The following is a 15,387-nucleotide window of genomic DNA, read 5'->3' on the forward strand; positions in this document are numbered from 1 at the left end:
GAGAATATCTTGAAGTCCGAATACGGCAGATTGTCACTTGTTCGGCCGAGTTCGGTTTACGACTGCTTTAAAGCGATACGGCCAAATTGGAACTTTGATATCAGTGTCCAAAGTGACGTTTTTGTTTGAAGAAACGTCACTTTTGACACTGACATATCCTATCCATGTCGTGTCTAGAGTAAATTTTTGACGTATAAAGTACGAATCGGCCGTTAGTCTAGTGAGAGAAAGAGAATACATGAGTCATAACGCGCTAGGAAGGGACGACAGTTTAGCAAATTCATTGACCGAGCGTTAGCGAAGGTCTCCGTTTCAGCTTGGACAAAAATGATTTCGTATATACGGGTGTTCTCCTCTGAAGGTCGCATTTCTTTTCTCAATGGATTATCGTGAAATTTTGAGAGCATTCTTGATTGTTAATCTTTTTTTTCGTTTCGTGTTTTGGAAAAAGTACAAAATGGCGAAAATTGGCATAAAAGACATTGACTATTGAGCGTCTAAAGCCTGATATTCAGCGCGCTTTGCGCGCTCTCACATATAGGGCGCCTGAGGCGCCCAGCACACTATAAGATCGGGCGAAGCCCGACATTCACGCGCTCTTATACCGGCTGTGGCCTGTAACATGAGCAAATAAATAAAACATATAATTTTTTTAAAATGATAGAATTTTAAAATGAAAAAAAAGATATGAAGTATTTAGACTCCCTATTTTTCATACAAAATAAATATTATCTTCAATGGACGCCATCGTCACGGCATATCATTGTGATTTGGCGTTGCTTGTCACGCCTTAAACATAACAAATTTCGCAATACATTGCGTCTTAGAATAAACTTTAAAGTGATTTAAAAATCAAACCACAAGTTATTTTTAAAAGTCGCTGAACAAATGTTGGTCAGTATGAGGAGTACAGCATACAGTTTAATTTTTTGCTCATATTACAGGCTACACCCGGTATACAGGGCACCTGCGGCGCCTCGCACACTATAAGGATTCAGCGGGCTTTGGGCGCTCTGATATATAGGGTGCCTGTGGCGCCCTGCACACTTTAAGGTCGGGCTCATTCAATACGCGCTCTCACATACAGGGTGCCTGCTGCAAATTACAATTTTGCGTTTGCGTAAAAATGTTAATATCAAAGTTATAGGTGACGTTATATGTATTATAAAGTTTAAGCTTGCATCGACTCTCGCGCAGGCATGAGCGGCGGCGGCGTGGGCGCTGACACACTTTCGCAGCGACTACTCTTTATTTTCCACTTAGCTGAGGTTTTGTTGTTTTCGTTTTTAGCAGTTTTGCGAGCCTTAGACAAAGAGAAAAATGTCTAAAAGAGTTATTAAGAGGCGAAGTGTTTTTTCATTATATTTAGGGTCATGGTTAGAGAAGCGAGGAACGCAATGGCGGAAAGTGACGTTCTCCTATTATAACATAAGTAGACATGCGCCGGTAGGAATCGAGTTCTATGGACTTTCGTCTTTGTCCAGCAATGGTTACTAACCAAAAAGCATAATTGTCATGGGAAAATTAATTCCTAATATACATATATAATTAAGGAACCCAACGTTTATGTACATACGAGTACAACTCTGAAATTATAATGCAACTTGAACATTCCATATTCCGACCGATTCAGTTCAGTCGGTGCACAAATGCATTCAACTCGCACTTGACCGTACGATTACAAAACAGCGAAGTTATGCACTATCTAGCACCTAAAGGTACCAGGCTGGCATAAATGCAAGAAGATAGAGCGCACGTCGCCCAGCCGCGAAAGTGAGAGTGGCGGTGAGTGTTGCGTAACCATGCCGGCTTCGTGAGGCCCTGGTACTCAGCGGTGCACGGTGCTAAGATTCGTTGTTTTCGATTTCCACAACGTTTGAATCGATTTTAATATTAGTGCGGCGGAGTATTATGAAAATGATGACAATAAAGCTAGGTCTCGGAAGTTAAAGTATTGACAGTTTATCAAAATAAATTCGCGATATTTAGGCAAGTTTTTCGGCGTCAACAATACAGGAAACGGCTAGTACATACTTTACAACCAGAATCATATCAGTGACGGCCGAAGAAACCAAATATAATTATATGGAGCCTAAAGTGTTGGTAAAAAAGATTAGGAAAACTAAAGTAAATAAATACCTATCGAAAACCGAAAAGACTGCACCTAAATAAGTGTATGACCCATATATCGATTTTAGTTTGATATTCACGTATTAATGTTTACTATCGCTGTATATTTTCGATGCAATATCTATTTTCAAATGCTTTTACAAGGAAAATCACGAATCAAATGGAATATTTCACGTCCAACAGGGAAAAGAGCACAAAAACTCACATCTTATGCAACCCAATGCCAGTCGGTCAACTAGTCGGAACTTGACTCATGACATGATACGTATTTATACTGCCGTATTCGAACTTCAAGATATTCACAAGAGACGACACGCACTAGATCCATTCTAGATACGTTATAGTTTAGATATCAACTAGTTCTCTTTTGCAGCGCAATTCGGGCAACCAATGTCACTTTTACGTTAGATAGCGTAAGATATCTATTAGATGTGAATTGGATCTCTAAGTCATATCCTGAGGAAATCGTTCAAGAGTATCTCCAGAATCGCGCAAATGTCAAATTTGACAGGTTAGATCTTAAACATATCGTTATCGTATCTTGGTGATGTCTAAAAGATATCTAATAGATGTCTATTTCAAAATCCGAATCGGGCCCATAGTCATGATTCGAATCGATAGGATGTAAAGAAAGTAGCACATCCTTGGTTTGACGTGATGACCCTCGCGGATATAGACCGGTCTTATTGTGTGGGGGTTTTTTTGCAGTGCGATAACCGGATACAAGATCGTGAAGATCGCCATGTTTTAGTGTTAACAGAATGCCTACCGCGAACCACGTTTGACGTGTTGCCTCCCTGTCACACTTACGTACGAATTTACAAGTGCGACAGGGAGGCAACACGTCGAACGTGATTCGCGGCAGGCCCTCAGGTTTATGAGCTTTAATTTTTAAAAAATTACGGTTTAGACTCTCTTGTTTTTAGTCTCATCTCACAACAGTTTAAATTCGAGTTTTTACTTTTTTACTCCTAACTCTGTGAGCTGTAGACCTCGTGAGAATGTCACTGTTGAATGTATGGCTCCGCCATTTTGAAAAAAAAAATTACTGAATTGATAAAATAATTCCATTAAATCCGAACCTGTACGGATATGATGGTCGTTCTTGTCTACGTGACAGAGTGATAAAACGGTATCCGTCACTTTCTATTCTACGGTGTTAAAAAGTGTCAGTTATTTTATCACGTGGATAAAGATGGATAAAGCCATCCATAATAGCCTGGCTGCATACAAAATTTCACGAAAATCGGTTTAGAATTGCGGCCTGTAGAGGAGAAGCGAAAGCATTTTTGCCCAAGTTGAAACGGAGACCGTCGATAGCGCTCGGTCAATCAGGGCCTTTTTTCCTCACGTTCCTGGCTGTGTACAGATGTGTGTGTACGGTCGGTCGGTAGTCCCACGTCTCTTAAGGGGCCCACTGATTAACAGTCCGCCGGACGGTATCGGCCTGTCAGATGTTCGGAACTGTCAAAATTTTGTTCTAACTGACAGGCCGATACCGTCCCGTCAGTGGGCCCGTTTAGTAAATGACCGAAGCTGCGAACTCAATGTGTGGGTAGGTCAGTTTCATACCAATAACCAGCTAAAATTTCACTTCTATCATGAGTACCTATGTCATCTTACAATCCCAGCAGTGGGACTGGCGGGTAAGGGTGGGCAGGTCAGCTAGCGCAGTGGGTTAGCGGCGCGGTTGCGTCACTGAGACTTTCTGCTGTCGCTAGCCCACTTACCCACTCACTGAGACGACGGGCCGACGTGGATTGGCTCCTTCGCAGAAAGTTTGCGAAATCTGTGAGCTGTAGACTTCGCGAACCACCAGTGGCTGATTTGGAGCATTCCATGAAATTGTCTACCTTTGTCCCGTACAAACGCGAAGTTTCTGAAGATTTAAAGGTATAAGAGTTTCCTTTTCTATGACAAATGGTCAAAAATATGCACAGAAAAATAATCGCCTGCTTTAAATGAGAGAAACCGAGAAAAAAGTCGCAACACAGCAAATAAAATGCGTTTGTACGGGACAGCCTGTGGAATGCTCCTGTAGCCGCCCTTTTCGCAGTACCCATCATATTGACTACATTTTAAGTTATTTCTTGTTATCATCAGCGAATTTTTAGGCCACCACCATAGCTCCGTGATTTTTAAATATTCCAAATGCCTGAAAATTTGTGCAAACTTCTTGGTTTACCATTATCAATTTATCACAGTCCGAAATTTTAATTGGCTTGGTAAACCACGATAACAGTCTACTTTAAGCGAAAATCTTTTTAATTTTCTATTTTATTTATACACTAGGAAGCTGTACTAAATATGCCTTAAAGTGACATTCCATTTCCAACTGCAGCTGCAATACTGTTCATTTTACTATGGAAATTGACAATGACAGCGACGCGTTTTATGCTGGTTATGCGCGTTATGTTGGTGTAAAGTTAGCTAATACGGGCTTTAAATTTCTTGAAACGCGCATCAACCAATCCTCAATGCTCGCACTATGCGCCTGCGCCGATTGCGTCACTTGCCGCTCACTACCCCCCACTCGAGTAGAGGGGGCTACCAGGGCGGCAGTACTGGCTCCTAGTAACTTGAATGCAAGTTGCTCGGCACTGGCATCGCATACGACGTAGGACCAAAGTTAGAGTACGAGTATGTGCGGAAAGAAAAGAGTCGAATCGTAATAGTACATTGTGCAACATGGGGCGTAAGTTGAATATTGCAAACGAGAGTAAGTTAAATCGCGACGGCTTGCCGGAGCGATTTATAGACTCGAGTTTGCAATATTATTACGCCCTGAGTTACACACAATGTTTTTCATCACACTTGCGATACAAAAATTAAGTAAGATAAAAACAAAAAACTGTTAATTATGGCACTTGAAACTTCATAACTCCCTAGGGAGAACGCTTTTTCTATAACTCCCGCTAAGCCTGCGTGCAATTCCACATTTTCTGAGCGAGTGTGATGAAAAATGTATTGGTCCCCATATATTCCACGACCATCCTTTTTCCGCACACTCTTCAATTAAGGTGGTGGTACTAGTGCTCGACAGGCTAATGCCCAATAGATGACACCCTGCTGTCACCTCTATTGACAATGACTTAAGTTTCAAGACTTGACTTTATTTATTGTTTTTTTTGACTTGTTTTTGTACCATATACATGAATAAATATACTGCAATCAGTACAATAAAAAAGTTTCAAGATGACAGACATGTACTGGGACCGCGTCGAGCACCAGTACCACCAACTTACCCATAGTAAAAAGTTCAACCCCCCTTATTCAGAAAACTAAACTCTGTGTTTTTTTTCCCTTTAATTAGGAAGCACAACAACGGGAGTTGTGGAGATCAAGGAGAGAGGCCTTTGTCCAGTAGTGGCAAAGGCCTCCCCCCTTGATAGGGCTAATGGCTCCTCTACACGATGGCCCAGCGGCCAGCGGCCACTCCAGGGGACGCAGCCATGCAGTAGAATGAGATAGCAATATAACTTGCTCCCTCTAACGCATAAATGCGTCCCTTGGAGTGGCCGGCGCTGGACCATCGTGTAGAGGTGCCATAAGAAAGAAAGAACGAGAATGTAATACCAATCTGTGTCAAATTAATATATATAATAATAGGGAAAAACCTGTGAAAACCGATTATTTAGGTTCTTATCTAGGGTAATAAGTGTAATAACACCTGCAAGCAAAGAGAATTTGAAATAGAGGAATATTGTCATAGTAAATTATGTAGTCGGAACATTTACTGCCATCTTTCGACACAAATGATTGAAACTGTTTTTGACTGAAACTGAAATTGACTTTGATCCTTATACTTTCACTGATGTATAGATTAGTTAAATATTAAAAACCGGGCAAGTGCGAGTCGGACTCGCGCACGAAGGGTTCCGTACCATAATGCAAAAAAAGAAACAAAAAAAGCAAAAAAAAAAACGGTCACCCATCCAAGTACTGACCACTCCCGACGTTGCTTAACTTTGGTCAAAAATGGGAGCCCCATCTAAATCTTTATTTTATTCTGTTTTTAGTATTTGTTGTTATAGCGGCAACAGAAATACATCATCTGTGAAAATTTCAACTGTCTAGCTATCACGGTTCGTGAGATACAGCCTGGTGACGGACGGACGGACGGACAGCGAAGTCTTAGTAATAGGGTCCCGTTTTACCCTTTGGGTACGGAACCCTAAAAAGTATCGCCTTTTACTCGAGCGTAGGCCAAAGGTGTGGTATGGGGCCATCGCTCGAAAAGTTTACTTTAAATAATCCTCTAGTCTAAATTCTCTTTGCTTTTTGTTTCAAAAATAGTTTCATTGTTTCAAAATAGTACATTGTGTATTAAGGGCGGGAAATAAGAAATTACGAACGAGTGTCAATTTTAAGCCCGACGCGAAGCGAGGGCTTAAAATGTTCACGAGTTCGGAATTTCTTTACCGCCCGTGGCACACACAATGTTTTTCATCACACTTGTAAGGAAAAAGGAGAATTAATAAAAACAAACTTCTGTATAAAACACTTTTCCGCCCTAGGGCGAAAATTTCAATTTCCCGCCCGCAAGCCCTACGTGTAAATAAGTGTTTTTCATCACACTTGCTCGGAAAAGATTTTTTCCGCCCTAGGGCGAAAATTTCAATTTCCCGCCCGCAAGCCCTACGTGTAAATACATCTTTTCCGAGCAAGTGTGATGAAAATAAAATTTTTAATACAGTTGCTCAAAAAGTGCTACTTTACGTAGCTGTTTAGCGTGCGGAAAGTTGGTTATCTCGAACTAGTGCTTTTTATCTTTCCAATTTTTTTAATTTATACTTGTTCCAATTCACGACTACTTATTGATGAGTGTTAATATTAGTTTCCTTTAAACGTCGTAATCAGCATAAAAACCTACCGTTAATGTAAGAATACGAAAAATATTACATATTTCATATTTAATTACTTACCTCTTCATCATTATAACACGTTTATTTTTTAATATTCAATATTGAAAATTCCGTTCTTAATAAGTTCACTGAATGGAACGGAATAGCTGCCAAACGCCCATAGATATAATATACTTAAAGACGACGTCTAACCGAGCTGTCACTGTTACCACTTTTGTTTAGTGTACGATTAACAATGTTTTTCTTATTTTTTCGCAACTGTATTAAAAAACGTCGTTCGATACACGTGCGGAAATGTCATTCTTCACTCGTCCCGAGTCTTGCCACTCGCCTGCGGCTCGTGGCAAAATATCTCGGTACTCGTGAAGTAATGACGTACCTTCCGCACTAGCATCGAAATGTACTATTCCTATTTAATGAATAAAATATATGAACACGTGTTAACCCAATATCGTTCGTAACGTTCGACCGAATGATGAGTCGCATAATTTGACACCGCCCTGGTTACATACAGGCCAATTCGAATATACACCGACATTAGAATTATATTTGAATCATGTTATTTAGTTATCGTGCATTTCGTTCGTACTTGTACGTACATGTATTGACGAGGGCGAGACGCACGATGACTAGATAACATGATTCACATATAATTCTGCTGTAAGTGTAACTACGTCCAAATTGGCCTAGATAGGAGGTTAATATTGACTAAATCGGTATACTGCCGTATTCGAACTTCAAGATATTCACAAGAGACGACACGTACTAGATCCATTCTAGATACGTTATAGTTTAGATATCAACCAGTTCTCTTTTGCAGCGCAATTGGGTTGGGGCAACCAATGTCACTTAAGGGCACTGATTAACAGCCCGCCGGACGGTATCGGCCTGTCAGTTATTCGGAACTGTCAAAATTTTGTTCTAACTGACAGACCGTTACCGTCCGGCGGCGGACTGTTAATCAGTGGACCCCTTTGTACGTTAGATAGAGTAAGATATCTATTAGATGTGAATTGGATCTCTAAGTCATATCCTGTGGAAATCGTTCAAGAGTTCCAGAATCGCGCAAATGTCAAATTTGACAGGTTAGATCTTAAACATATCGTTATCGTATCTTGGTGATGTCTAAAAGATATCTAATAGATGTCTATTTCAAAATCCGAATCGGGCCCATAGTAACAGTGGATTGATTGTTTGAAATTGTACACAATGTAGGTAAAATGTAAGTGAACGTGCGTATTGTCGATGAAAAAGATATGAGTGATTGTGGGCCATTTTATTGAAAGTTGTATGTATCTTCACTACAGTTTTTAGGGTTCCGTAGCCAAAGGGTAAAAACGGGACCCTATTACTTACGGCTCTATTCGGAAAACGAATTCGATCTCTACTAGACCTCAACAAGTTACGATATGGATAATTTAAAGATATTTGTAAGATATCAGATATGTCAAATTTGACGTTTCCGCGATTCTGGAGGTCCTCTTGAACGATTTCGACAAGTTATGACTTAGATATCCAAGTCACATCTAGTCGATATCTAATGTAAATCTAGTTGATCTCTATATCGTCTCTAGATCTTGTGATTATCTCGTTCCCCGAATACACGTGTTAGACTCCGCTGTCCGTCTATCTGTCACCAGGCTGTATCTCATGAACCGTGATAGCTAGGCTGTTGAAATTTTCACGGATGATGTATTTTTGTTGTTAAAGACAAATACTAAAAACAGAATAAAATAAATAGTTAAGTGGGGCTCCCATACAACAAACGTGTTTTTTTACAGTTTTTTTGCGTAATGGTACGAAACTCTTCGTGCGCTAGTCCGACTCGCACTTGGCCGGTTTTATAATTTGAATTTTTTTATGTTAATATTATACTTTTTTTCTTAGTTGTGATTATGAGTAGAAATAACATAAAAAATCCCAAATTTGCTTGTTATGTAATAACCTCCGTTTAAGGCATCCTATTGTGACGGAGGGGTAACTACGGAACCCTACACTGAGCATCCCGACATGCTCTTGGCCGTTTTTTTTAAATCAAGTGTCAGTCGAGATGGTTCTTAGATTTTAACTCACTAGGGATTTTTTTTTAATTATACACGAAAAAAGTAACCAAAAATTCTACACCCATACTCTTGTATCTTTAGGTATTTAAATAAAAGTAAACAAAATCTATCCTCAAATGGATCAATGGGTCCTTAAGCGAGTTGAGGGTAGATGAAAACATTACCTGATCAAATAAAGTCAGGTCGTTCAGTGACTGATCCAGGCGGTTTTGTATTTGGTTGGTTAACCAACAAACGTTATAACTGCCCGAAAATGTACAAATTATTTGTTTACTTTTTTTTAATACTTAAATATACAGAGTATAATATAAACACAACCATAATGGTCCACACATTACAGTAGTGTACGGAGAATATATTTTTGGCACTTTGTCCGTGTTGAAATTTAAAACCTTCACTGTACCTACCTGGGGTATAAACAGAAAACCACAGCTCACACACCTCTCATACTCATATAATGCGTATTTAGGCCACGCGTAGTACACGTTATGGTAACACAACAATGCATGCGCATGGGCAAGTAGCGTTTTGTTTACGCGTGACGTCACGGGTGACGTTGAGACCCGCCTAGTGACGTAGAACTAGATTTCAGGTTAGGAGGAAAATTTAGAAGTTTCAGGCTGTTTACCTGGAATTTAGAATTTTCTAGTTATATATAGAAGAAATAATAATAATAATTTCAGCCTATATACGTCCCACTGCTGGACACAGGCCTCCTCAAATGCGCGAGAGGGCTTGGGCTATAGTCCCCACGCTAGCCTAATGCGGATTGGGGACTTCATATACACCTTTAAATTGAATTTCTTCGCAGATGTAAGTATGCAGGTTTCCTCACGATGTATTCCTTCACCATTCTTCCTTTTATTATGTAAAGATGGGGAAAATTGTATCTAACTTATGACTATAAAAATAATAAATACTATACACATAGAGTTACACCAAGAAAAGTCTGGATTTTGAAAGCACACGCAGTGCAAGTGTTATTTATACGTCATAATTTCATAGGTTGAAAGTAACATTTGCACTGCGTATGCTATCAAAATCGTTGCAGACTTTTCTTGGTCTAAATCTAAACCTATCTGTAACTGCATAAACTGAACGATATGCCAGATCATGCCAATAATGACGGGTAGGTAAACAATAAAAAGTTTTAGTCCATCATAAATTAATAACTACTTAATTAATATAATTACATAAGTTTTTTCCTGGCGCCGATTGCCCACGTTCGTGCCGTGTCCGATCTTGGCTCGATATCACGTGCTATCACTATCAGTGCGTGATGATAGCGAGGTGATAGAGATCACGTGTGGTGATGACATTCCTGGTTGTCACATGTCTAGGGATGGCGGGGTGTGGTCAAGGGAACACTGAGAGAAAAGTACAACAAAAACACACTTAGAATTACAAAAATAAACTTAATCCGGGGACAAGGAGACTTAACTGATAGGAACAAATTGACTTTTGCAATTTCTATTAGTTTGTGCAATTCCTATTATCTGTTTGTTGAAATTATATTTGTATTGGGATTACTGAGCTGTTTGTAGAAATAAATAAACTTTACAGAAATAGTGAAACGTCCATAATTATTACTAAAACTTCATTTTTTCCCCCAGTCCAGAATTGTTTTTTAATTCCTGGTGACGATTTTTCTCTCAGTGAAGTTTAACCAGTTGAGGTAGGTGGGAAATTTCATTGAAAAAACAAATAAATAACTTATGAACTAAATATATCTGGGGATAATACTGAATTAAAACTAACAACCCTAAATACATCTAAAATAAAACAAGGAGCATAAAAACAACTGTAAGAGGCCTTCCCGTGCTACCCCCGGCGCAAAGGTGCCCATCACACTCGCTGCGTTACCGCGTTGAATTGCGATGGACAGCCTTTGCACCAAGAAAAACCCGGAGCGCGGATCAAGGCCCCTTTCTTGCGACTTTCTCCTTTGGGAAACTCGAGTCTTCGCCCACGGCCTCACACTTAGGGGGGCCTCGCAAAGCCAACCTTTTTATTACCGTAAAACGGGGTGAGTAGGTTTCGCGGGGAGATTTGGGTTATGAATGGGGAGAGAAGGTTTGAGTGGGGGGTGAGAAGGTATTTTAAGGCTACTACTACAAAAATAATGTATTCCAATTTAAAATGGGGCTATAGTATTACGCATGATAAAAAAAAATCGATCCAACAATCTTCCAAAATCACCTTTGTATGAAAAACCCTCTCACCCCAAATACGAGGCACTACGGGGTGAGGTGGGTTTTCCTCTTTATCGTCAAAGTTATGAAATGGAACTACCCAAAATAAAATACAAACGTCCGAACCACTTATTATATACACCATTCAGTTTTCACATGTAAAAAAAAATTTATCGAGGTTTGAAAGTCAAATTTCACCCAACTCACCCCATTTTACGGTACCTTGTTCACGCCACGCCACTGCTTTTGAGTCTAAATTTGAAGATCTCGACTCATGTTTACGAGACTCTCTTGAAAAACTTTGCAGTCCTTTAAGTCCCAAGTCGAGTCACCGTAAAAGCTCCTGTTCACGTTGGGCCAACGCCAACGCCAACGAGGGACGCAGCCATGCGGTAGAATGAGATAGCAATATCACTTGCTCCCTCTAACGCATAAATGCATCCCTCGTTGGCGTTGGCGTTGGCCCAACGTGAAGAGGAGCCTTAAAAGGATTCTAGCCTCCAAATAAAGACACGTTCAACAATTTGTAGGCTTCATCTAAACTAAAATTTAAATAAATAGGCATTATTGTATGATTAGTGTGCCTCGTGAATTTTATTTGAATATTTTACTTCCATATCGGGACGACAGATGCTATGAAATGTCACGTGACACTTTCCGTACATATATTATTTTAGTTTTAATTGGCGTTTTCTATCAACGATTGTCTTCTTAGCTAGGCCCCCAGCTCGGAAATGCATGTTTCACTAAGTATTGTTAGGTTTTCCATTTATTTTTTGTTACTTGTAATTTTACTCTTAGAACATCGTGAGCTTTTCTAATTTTTGTGGACCTAAATTATACTTTTTTATATCAAGATTATTAAATTCAGTTAATATCCCACTTTATCACAAAGGTCCGGTACTTTAGACTAATTTTTAGTGGACTAATGATTGATTTAGAGACTAAATCATTTATTTTTAAGTTTATTTTTATTTTATTATTTAATGAAAGATTTAGAGACTGAATCATTTTCTTTAATTAAAGATTAGACTAAATATTTTTTTTAAATTAATGATTTGGAGACTAAATCAATTTATGTAAGGGGTCATCCATTAATTACGTCACACGTTTAGGGGGAGGGAGGGGGTCAAGAAAATGTGACATATTGTGACATGGGGGAGGGGGGAGACACAAACTTTGTGACGTCACTTTAACTTCATCAGTAACCGAAAATTTATTTAAATTATTTAGTTCGCTGTACATTTAAATAACAAGTTTTTAAAACGAAAATAGTTTTTAATCGTTTAATTTTCTTTCGTAAGCACTTTTGGGTTATAAAATTACTAATATTTATATCGTCAAAAATATTTTGATAAAATATTAATAATACTTAGGTACTTACTTAATTCGATTTGGCGATTTCGTAGAAAAAATGTGACGTCACACTGGGGGGGAGGGGTTTGCCAAATGTGACCAAGTGTGACAAGGGGGGGGGGGGTCAAAAAACCTAGAAATTGGTGTGACGTAATTAATGGAATGAATGATTTAGAGACTTAATTTTTTTTTACGGGATCTTATAGTTCTCCGCTGTCCAGGTTTTTAATGGGTTGCCACACTAACATTCCTAACGTTTTAGCGGTAACTTCTTACTACCAAATCCACACGCCTGTTTGCCACCGAAGTAGTATAAAAATCAAATTACTTACTTATAAATATGATTCAGTAATTTCGAGTTAAGGTTTCAATTAGCAAGAAACGCGCATACCACGGCCATTACGTGCTTCGCGATACAAACAAAAACGATTCACAAAACGAGACAATTCATTAACACTAACCTACCTACCTAACCTAACCTACTTACCTAACCTGCCTAAGAAGGCAATGGTCCCGGGTTCGAATCCCGGTAAGGGCATTTATTTGTGTTGCATTTATGGTTGTTTTCTATGTATTTAAGTATTTATATATTATATACCGGGTGTGGCCTGTAACACGAGCAAATAATTAAAACATAGATTGTACTCCTCAAACGGTGCCACTTTTATTCAACAACTTTTAAAAATTATGAAGTAATTAGACTTCTTATTTTTCGTACAAAATAAATATTATCTTCAATGGACGCCATCGCCACGCCATATCATTGTGAATGACGTTGCTTGTCATGCCTTAGAGATAACAAAATTCGCAATACATTGCGTTTTAGAATAAACTTTAAAGTGAATTAAAAATCAAACCACGAGTTATTTTTAAAAGTCGCTGAACAAATGTTGGTCAGTATGAGGACCTACAGTTTATTTTTTTACTCTTATTACAGGCCACACCATTTATTTATATCGTTGTCTGAGTACCCACAACATAAGCCGTCTTGAGCTGGCCGTGGGGCTTAGTCAATTTGTGTAAAAATGTCCTATAATATTTATTAATTTATTTACTAACGACTATAATCCAACAGTTCTAAGAGATCACTGCGGTACGCTAACGATTTTTTCAGCTTCAAAAGTGAAATTTTTGGTTGAAGAAATGTCACTTTGCTGACAGATCGTTATCGTACCGCAATGATATCTTAGACGCATTGTTCGAATACGGTTCTAACTTAAGGGTCACACGAACAGTCGCCATCAGATACATCGGAGCGGCCAAGGTGCTCACAAATATCTGAACACGCCTCTATTGTCAAGGCGTTAGAGTGCGTGTTCAGATATTGTGAACGCCTCGGCCGCTCCGATATATCTGATGGCGACTGAACAAGCCGCCAAAAAGCCGTTTCCATTCAATCGAACAACGGGCTCAAATTACGAAACTAGAAGCTATTAAGAAAATAGAGCGGCAAAAAGTTTTTTTTTATATAAAACTACTCGCTCTAATTTATACAGGGTGTTTGGTACATCGTTTGCCAAATTAAAACGGCAGATAGGTTGAGTCATTTGCTATCTGCTAATGTCTAGAAAAAAAAATTGCCAATTTTTTTTTACTACTGCTCAAGTAACGTTTGAAATTTACGAAAACCTGCCATAGAACTGAAAAAAAGAAATGTTCGCAAAATTAAAAATTTCTAGGCCTGGGAAGATAGCAAATGACTCAACCTATTTGCCGTTTTAATTTGGCAAACGATGTACCAAACACCCTGTATATGTATTAGAAAAAAAATAAACTTTGCGGAAATCCATATTAATTAAAACCAAAATATTACTTTGCTAAATCCGCGAAAAAATAACGTGCTAGTCAATCAGTGCTAACCCGTTATACTTACTTGCGTATTTTTAAACGCAACGAACGCAACGAATATTCCCACCCTCCCACCGCAAAAATAAATACGCAAATAAATATAACAAACCATCACCAAAAGAACAATACTCGACACGTGTTTCGCCTCTCTACGAGGCATCCTCAGGACTACTTGACTGATTAACTCGCACGTTATCTTCTCGCGGATTAGCAAAGTAATATTTTGGTTTTAATCTCTATATATTACAATTTCAAGCATCGAAAACTAGTATAGTCGATGTCAAAGATATATTTACATCTTTCGCCTTAGTACAAATGAGTAATTTTAGTATCTATACCCTGAATACACTAAAATAAACTTTGTCGACATTTTTTTACACGTTTCTTGAAAATGCTTAGTAATCATTCAGCATGCATAACAACAATTAAAAATAACAATCGAGTCGCGACCTCCTAATTTTATTAGAAGTAGGTTAAAAACATTACAATCTAAGTATAGCTCGAGAAAATTATGTAACAGTAAATATTTACATATTGAAGTAACTTGTGTTTTATAGCCGGTTTTGACAATATTTATAGAAAGAGAAGACGTCTTTCAGAACAAAATACATTTTTAGGGTAGCCTTTTAGTCAAATACGTTTGCAAAAACGTTTGCGCAAAAAGCTAACGGAAAATATTATTAAGTTAGTAAGTTTTGTTTTATGACTGTACATAGTACTTATTAATTTTTTTAACATTTTGTAAAAGACATGTAAAAAAAAATAAAAAAAAATAAAAATAAAAAAACAAAAAAAAATAAAAAATAAAAAAGCCTTTTATTTCTTGCATATTACAATGTCAAACGTGAATTAAATTTACAGTACAATTTATTAAAATGTTTTCTAATAGTCAGTTTTAGTAAATGTTTGGTCACTTATGTTGTTATTTGTTTT

This window comes from Cydia fagiglandana, chromosome 19, assembly GCF_963556715.1.
Source record: "Cydia fagiglandana chromosome 19, ilCydFagi1.1, whole genome shotgun sequence".
Taxonomy (NCBI): Eukaryota; Metazoa; Arthropoda; class Insecta; order Lepidoptera; family Tortricidae; genus Cydia; species Cydia fagiglandana.